Genomic DNA, 9,020 nt, shown 5'->3' on the forward strand with positions numbered 1-9,020 from the left:
TTGTATTCTGAGTCAGCCCTCTTTCTCTCCCCTGACTACACCCATTGTGGTAGCCTCCTTAAATGAAGTCTTCCTGCCTATCTTTATCAAAAGTCATAAGTAATTTTTTCATTAATCACATAAGCACACATTAACACATGCTCGCTTTTATGTATGTGCAAAACAGTTATCACTATACATTCATTCTTATCATGGACATGAAAAAAAAATTTTATGGTCTTATTTTTTTCTCATCTCTCTTGCCTTCCCCATGCTCCAGGAAACCAATGTGAACAATTTGGTGTGTTACTCTTTGCTCTTCCTCCATGTTTTGATTCCCTCTTTGTGAGCTGGGTCTTTCAATCACAAGCCAGAGTCCTCCCACGAGTCCTATCTTCTGAAAAGATAGGAATAAATATTTAAACAAAAATAAAAAGATCATGTAAGGGCACTGGTATCTATAGTGGAAAGATAAGAATTTGTGAAACTGCTTTCATCTGATATTTGGGATGGCCTCTCTGAAAAGCAGAGACTTTAATAATAAAGATCTGAATGACGAAGAGGAAGCAGCTCTGGGAAGATCTGAAAGATGAGTGTTGGAAACACAAGGAACCGCCTGTGTAAGGCCCAGAAAGGGAGTGAGATTGGGGTGGCTGAGAGACAACTGACAGCAACAGAGAGGAAAGCAAAGCCAAGAGGTGGCCTCCATTGAGGCAATGTCAACTTCTCTCCAAATGTGGGGGGAGTCCATCAGAGGTTCAAGAATGACACAATAATAATTTGCATTGTGCAATGATCTCTTCGATTCGTGTGTGGCAAAAGGGTCAGAGCGGACAGGAGGCCGGTTAGGAGGCTGGTACCAGCGTTTAGGTGAGAAATGACAGTGGGGGTGGTGAGCTGCTGAATCCAAAAAGTGTTTCAGAGGGAAAGTCTGATGACTGGGCTGTGAGGCCATCAAGATCCAAGGCAGAGTGCCCAGAGCTTCACTGTAGCGCGGAACAGGAGTGGGTCTGACGTGACAAAGGGGAGCAGGACAGAAGGGACAGCATGGAGGTCAGAGCTCACTGGTCTCAGCAAGGAAGCAAATGCCAAGTCACAGGTGCCCTGGTAGAGCTGTTGTGCCCCTGGGGCCAGCCTCGGGCACCCAGCAGGCGTCCTCACCAGGCGTCCTGTGTCTCAGTCTGCATAGATCATGACTTCACTCATCTTTCTCCTGTGGTGGCGTTAACTTGTTTCAAATTTGTTTTCCATTTTTTATTTTTTGAGTGTTTTTGTAGGGGTGGGAACATCATCAGTAAAAAGCCTGCACATATATTTTTACAGTGCCTGAAATGGGTGCCTGGCTGTAAACATGTGCTGTCGTTGTAATTAATTAATTAATAGTGCAGAGTTGCCTTCCAAAAATGTAGTCACGGAATCTTGCGGACTTACTAACATTCCATGCACAATGTTTATAATGGAATATAGACGTTTCGGCTGAGAGAAGAGAGCAGAGAATTGTTTTAGAGCTTAAGACCACACAGCATGACATCCCTGGATGCTGGGCGCTGGCAGCTGATAGTCTGTTGGATAAGAGTTTGGTCCCTGGGGCTCCTGGGGGCTCAGTCAGTTAAGCGTTGGCTCGGGTCATGATCTCCAGGGTCCTGGGATGGGGCTCACGGCTCAGCTCCCACGCTCAGCTCTGCTTCTCCCTCTCCCTCGGCCTCTGCCCGCCCCCACCCCTGCCCCGCCATCCGCTCTCTCTCTCTCTCAAATAAATAAATGAGTCTTTAAAAAAAAAAAAAAGGTTGGGTCCTAAATCTCAGACTTCCTTCACCGGTTTATCAAGGAATTTCGCAAGCTCCTTGATGGTCCCATTAATATGCAAATTGCGGCTAAGCACTTGAGGTCACGGTGAGCTCCTAGCCTTCTGGAGTGCATTCTGTCTGTTTCAGTATTTCGGCCTTCATGGGTGTGGTCCGAAATGCAAAGAAGTACTTAGAAGTCAATTCCCACAGCTGGTAGTTACCCAAAATTAAAAGTGAAACTGTGGTGGAGTACAAGAAACTACCAGAAGGAGACACAAAAAACTCCTTAAGCCATATTTTTTCAGGCTCCTTTTTATATTTTTGTGAAGGGAATTTTTTATGGACAAGTAAGTGACAAATTAGTGTCTGAAAATAGAAGGATTAAAAACCAAACCAAAACAGGTTACCTGGATGGCACAGTGGAGTTCTGCCTCTGACTCTTGATCTCTGCTCAGGTCTTGATCTCAAGGTCATGAGTTTCAAGACCTATGTTAGACCCTGCATGGGCTCTACATCGGAGCTCTATGCTGGAGTGTGGAGCGCCTACAAGCAACCAACCAACCAACCAAACAATAACCTGAATGCATTGTAATGAAGGAATTGCAGTGATGCTCCCCCCACTCTGGATTTTGATGGGGTTGAGCTCTGACTCAGCAGCTTTCTTTTCCGTGCTCATAGTGACTGCATGGTTCAGTAAAGGTCTCTTCCTTTGCAGCTGGGATCAAGCCCCTTCTCTATCTCCCACTCATTCAGATACATATCAGTATTTTTATCAGCTCCCTGCAATGTGCCAGATAGCGTTCTCGGCATCAGCCATCATCCCAGCCACATGGAGCCTGTGTCCCCTGGGTCTCAGCTGTGCTTTGGTGTCATCACCAACAATCCTGGATACCCCAGAGAGTCCTGTGCTTGGTGCTAGGGCAGGCTGCCACCAACCAGAACTAATGACAGTTTCTACCAAGCCCCAGCCTCCCCAAGAAACTCCCTATCGTGGCACTTTTCACATACGATCTCTTCTGCAACTTTGGGATTTCAAAGGCAAGGGGTTAGAGCCGGTTTTTGAGATGCTAGTCTGACCTTTGTGTGAATTCCTCCCTGAATGTTACGGGAATGTTATGAGAATTATCAGTCTTCTCGGGATTGGCAGGTGCTGTGCCTGGAGTCACGCACTATGTTCTGGGCCATGAGCCTTTCCAAAATTCACTCCACAGGCAGATTTCTGCCGTGTGTGTCTTCTCAGTATAAACCAGATGTCCCCAAGTTCTCTAGATTTCCATAAAAGTCTATCCTAGCCCACCTGAGGTGAATGCTGGGAGTCTAGCCTTTCTCATGCCTCTGAATGTGTGCTTGTCCCAAAGGTTTTCAGGAAGGCTGTCTGCATCCTTCCTCTCTCCAACTCTTGCTCCATTTTCTGCATTATCACCTCTTCTCCAGGCCAAAGCTGTTTGCAACACACTTCCTTTTTCTTGGTTTCCAAGCATGTCAGTTCTCAAGATAACCTATTGGTTGCAACAGTGAAGAAAAGCATGAGTACAGACGTGGGAATAACACTGGTACTTCTGATAAGAACAGAACAGAATAAGTACCCTGGGTGGCTCAGTCATTGAGTGTCTGCCGGCTCAAGGGCGTGATCAGCGTTCTAAGATGGAGCCCCACATCAGGCTCCTCCGCTGGGAACCTGCTTCTTGCTCTCCTCCCCTGCTTGTGTTCCCTCTCTCACTGGCTGTCTCTATCTTTGTCAAATGAATAAATTAAAATCTTAAAAAAAAAAAAAAAGAACAGAACAAAATAAAATCTTGAGCTTCAGATAAGGATGACAGTGGTCAATGCCATTCAGTAAGGAGGCCGACAGGCTGAGGGACCTCTTCTCAGCTCCTGGCCTGCACACCTCGTTATTGCCAAAGATCTCTTTTCTTTTCTTTTCCATGATCTGTGCACTGGTCTCAGAGCTGTCTTCCTCACACTTGAAGGACCCTCTCCCTGCTTTTTTTGTTTTTTTTTTTTTTTTTAAAAGTTAGAGAGTGAGAATTTAAGGAACATAAAATTAGCCATTTTTAAAGTATACAGTTCAGGGGGCGCCTGGGTAGCTCAGTTGGTTGAGTGTCCGCCTCTTGATTTTAGCTCAGGTCATGATCTCAGGTCGTGGGATCAAACCATATGTGAGGGCTCCAAACTCGGTGGGAGTCAGCTTGAGATTCCGTCTCCCTCTCCTTCCGCCCCTCCTGCTGTGCTCTGGCGCTCTCTTTCTCTGTCTCTCTGTCTCTATCTCTATAAAATAAAAATACATCTTTAAAAAGGTAAAGTATAGGGGCTCCTGGGTGGCACAGCGGTTAGCGTCTGCCTTCGGCTCAGGGCGTGATCCCAGCGATCTGGGATCGAGCCCACATCCAGGCTCTTCTGCTATGAGCCTGCTTCTTCCCTCTCCCACTCCCCCTGCTTGTGTTCCCTCTCTCCACTGGCTGTCTCTATCTCTGTCGAAGAAATAAATAAAATCTTTAAAAAAAAAAATAAAAAATAAATAAAAGGTAAAGTATAGAGTTCAGCAGCATACAGTACATTCACAAGGTTGTGCAAACATCCCCTCTACCCAGCGCCACTATCGTTTGTCTTCTGACCAAGGAGACTGGGTCCCCATCAGGCAGTCTCCCCAAGCAGTAACCAGTCACTTCTCTGTCCCCCAGCCCTGCGTGACAGAAAAGCCAGCATTCTATTATTGTCTGTCTCTATGAGTCCGCCTCCTCCAGGGATCTCATAAATTGGAATTACGTGTGTGTGTGTGTGTGTGTGTGTGTGTGTGTGTGTGAATGGCTTATTTCATTTTAGCACAGTGTTTTCAGGTTTCATTCATGCTGTAGCATATTGCGAAATTTTCTTTCTTTTTAAAACTAAACAACATCCTGTTGTATTTATATACCACATTTGTTTATTTGTTTATTTGGGCTCTTTCCACCTTTTGAGAACGTCATTGATAGCGCCCGCGATGAGCGTCTGTGCACAAGGTTTTTCAGTTCTTTCAGGTATATACCTGGGAGATACAGTACTGCTTCTAATTCTGCGTTTAACTTTCTGAGAACTCCAAACTGTTTTTACGCTGCCTATACCGTTTCACATTTCTACCAGCAATGAGAGAGGCTTCCAGTTTCTCCACATTCTCTCCGGTACTTATTCTCTGTTTTCTTATTTTTGTTATAGCTGTGTGAAAACAGACCTGTTATCTCAGGTAAGAACAGGAGTTGGGAAGCCCTGGGTGGGGACTGTCACATGTACACCACTCGCTGCTGCTTCCGTAACCAGCAAGAAGGAACAGAACTCGACCTCGACCAGGGAGGAGGACACAGGTAGAATTTCATAAAAAGAAGGAGGCTCTGTCTTGGCCCCAGGAACAACACACTAACCACTGCTGGCTGATGACAAATCAGCCTCAGAGTCTTACTCTTCTCAAACTTTCTTCAAAACAACGAGTTTCCCCAAATTTCCTCACCCAAAACCTCATAAAAGTTGACCTTCCTGGAGCACCTGGGTGGTGCAGTCAGTGAAGTGTGCGGCTCTTGGTTTCGCTCGGAGTCATGATCTCAGGGGTTGTGAGCGAACCTTGCGTTGTCCCCACTCAATGTGAAGTGTGCTTGAGATGCTCTCCTCCCTCCCCACCCCAAATAAATAAATAAATCTTTAAAAAAAAAATTGACCTTCCCTTCGTTCTCAGACTTGCCCGTGGTTTCCATAGTTTTGCTTGTCCCCAGTTGCAATTCCTCTGCTGTTACTGAATAAACTCATTTTGATAGTATGGTAACTGGCTCTTTTATTTTTAATGTTGACACGTACCATATTTGTGAAGTGGTACCTCACTGTGGCTTTGATTTGCATTTTCCTGACAATTAATGATGCTGTACATCTTTCATATGACTGTTGAGTGTTTGCAGATCTTCTTCAGAGAAAACGTCCACTCAAGTCAGCGTTCACATCTTAACTGGGTTCTTTTTCTTTTTATTGTTGACTTGTAGGAGTTCTTTTGTTTTAATTCTTGAAAGATGATTTTCCCAGCTTTACTAGATATAGTTGATAGATACTATCATATAAGGTATACAACAGGATGATTTTGTGGCAGGGAAACTAAAGGGACCCCATGAAGGACTGCTTTTTGCTCCTTTCCTGCTTCTTTTTCTTGCTAGGACCTGCACCCCCCTTACACACGCCTTATAGTACAACAGATAATGTGTGTCGTCCTTTATCGTCAAAGAGTTGATTTCTTTAACTCCCAGCACAACAGAGAACACCTGAGGAGTGACCAGGCGGGGTCATCATGTCCAAGACCCCCTGGCTCCAGGGCATAGGTGACCTACGGAGAACACCTAAACACTCGTCTTTGTTGCTGGATGCGAGGACACGTGCATCAGGCCACATCCCTCAATAAAAACCCCAGACACCAAGCAAGAAGATGAGACTCACTCTTCCTCCCCAAGCCTCCCGGACCCTCTGTCTGTACCTGTTCTCTTTCTAGGTCTTCCACAAACTCTGCTCTCACCTCCTCTCAACTCACAGTTGATTTCTACCCTGCCCAAAGCCAAGTGCCCTCTTGAAAGCGGATCCTGTGGGACCCGTCTGATCCTTGGACCCAGCCAGCCTGCATCAATTTGGTACATGCACAATGATGACCATGCATCACCTCACGTATTACCATTGTTTTGTGTGTGGTGAAACATCGAAAGATTTACTCTTAGCAAATTTCAAGTATATAACACAGTGTTGTTAACTGTGGTCACTATCTCTTTAGCACAGCCTGAGAACTTAGTCATCTCATAACTTGCAGTCTGTACCTTTTGGCCGACTCTCCCCACTTCCTGTACCACCCACACAGTCTGGCTGCCCTGGCAACCACCATTCTGTGTGAGAGTTCCTTGACATAGTCTGCATACTAGATCAGGATTCCCTCTAAAGGAGATCCTGGGCCATGGAAGTGCTCCTGGGAGTCTAGACTCTTAAGTGTTTCAACAAGGCCTAGTTAGAGAAGAGAAAAACTTCCCCTTCATTCACAATATTCTAGGACAAAGGAGAGTCTTGCTAGCTTGGTCTTTCTTTTTTCTCCTTTTCCACTGAAGGCCTGGCTGCCTTGGCCTTTCTTGTGAGTGGCTGGAAGGTAGTCGAGCCATCTGTAATTGTTAGCGAGATGGTCAGCTTCCAATCCTCGATAATGAGACTGGTTACTGGGGAAACACAGCTCCAACTATGGTTTAGACTATGTCAGATTATCCTGTTACAGTCTTTGTTACCTGAGATGGTGGTGGACTTTCCAGAGCCGAGACCCAGAGCAAACCTGCAGAGTCAGAGCCCCCAGGGCGGTGGCACCTGCCCCAGCTTTGCATTGCCCAACACTCCAGAGAGGTTGGGGAAATGGCTCTTTCTGATGCTGCAACCGAAATTTAATATACATATGTGCAGATTACCTAAGCTGCTTATTGATTTCGTGGTTTCTGAGGAGGTAAAGCTTTCTGAGTTAGAGACTGTAAATGGGTTATAAGCAGAACAGCTCTGCCCATATAACATTGCAGTTATGACCTGCAGTTATGGAAACATCTTTTCAACCAAGGTGAGTTTCCTCTTGCAAGGAATACTATTACTTACTCAAATAAAGAAATGACAGCGTTAAGTTTTGATGGCAAATAACTGATATTCTTAATCCCATAAAATGAAAATAACATCTTTGGCATGTTCTGGGCAATTCATTGCTGGAAATCATAAATCAAAGTGGTCCTCTAACTACAATAACGTCCAACTTTGACTTTTTAAACATTATGATTGTGTATCATAATCAAACAATAACTATGTTAAAAGTGACTTTATTTCTGTGGAGAATAAAGAAATATTTTTCTAAAGTGTCATTACAAAAGAAAAGCACTTCCTCTGGTAGAAAGTTGTATCACAGGCCAGTGGTTTCAAAGTGTGTGCTCCTAGGGAACCCAAGGGTCCCCAACACTTTTCTGGGGGGGACATGGTCATACTATTCTCAAGAGGTAATATTTAAGAATATTTGCCTAATTTACTCTTATCTCATGAGTGTATAATTGAATTTTCTGAGACTACATGATGTGCAAAACCAAAGAAATCAGGCACCTGGGTGGCACAGCGAGTTAGCATCTGCCTTCGGCTCGTGATCCCGGCGTTATGGGTTCAAGCCCCACATCAGGCTCCTCCGCTGGAAGCCTGCTTCTTCCTCTCCCAGTCCCCTGCTTGTGTTCCCTCTCTCACTGGCTGTCTCTATCTCTGTCAAATAAATAAAAAAAAAAATAAAATAAAATCTTAAAAAAAAAAAACAGAAGAAATGTCGAATGCAGAAGCATATATGAGAATCCAGTGTCAAATACCAAAGCAGACATTACTTAAAGAGATTTGCAAGAGTCGTAAGACAATGCCAATTTTCTCACCACATTTTTTTCTTTTGGGAATGTTGTAACCAAGAGTCCAAGCCTTTTTACCTGCTGGAAAACACACAAATCGATTTGAGAGCAAGAAGTTGGGGCAGGGAAAGAGACTGTATTTGGAAAGCTAGCAAGCCAAGGAGATGGCAGACTATTGTCCCAAAAACCCATCTCTCTGAGCGTTAAAAATTTGAGCAGGGAACTGGGAGGGTGGGAGTCAAAGGGTGACTGATGTCTGTTGCCATCTGAGGAAGGCGTGTAGCTTCTTTGTCTGGTCAGCTGATTTTGTTACAGGATTCTGTGGTCAGGTCATTCCTGTAACTCTTAAGCTTATAACATAGTCATTTCTGTCGTAATTTCTTACCTCCTTGGATGAGGTAGGTTTTGGGTAAATCGGTTTGTAATTCTTGGCTGTAAGCAAAATTTCTTTGATGACACCATGCCTGCGCACAGGGAGTAAGCAGAAAGTTCCTAAAGCTATATATAGGTCACAGCAGCAAGGGAAATAAAAATAAGTGGAGTCAGACATGCTAAGCTTCTCCTTGTTACAATATAACTATTTTCCACAAGTTGTGTGTTATTTATGTTAACATGTAATAGATTTATTATTGTTATTTTTGTGTTCTATAATTTAATTTAATTTTTTAAGGTTAACTTACAGTAAAACTAACCTTTTGGGGGTGCAGTTCCATAACTTTTAAAAATATAGATTTGTGCGATCACCACCATAATCAGGAGTACAGAATACCTCCATCACCCTAAGAAATTCCCTGGTACTGCTCCTTTGTAGTCACACACCTTCCTAGGAACCCTCCTAAGTCCTGGCAACCACTGCTCAGTT

This window comes from Ursus maritimus, unplaced genomic scaffold (genome assembly GCF_017311325.1).
Source record: "Ursus maritimus isolate PB19 unplaced genomic scaffold, ASM1731132v1 scaffold_34, whole genome shotgun sequence".
In the NCBI taxonomy this organism is placed as follows: domain Eukaryota; kingdom Metazoa; phylum Chordata; class Mammalia; order Carnivora; family Ursidae; genus Ursus; species Ursus maritimus.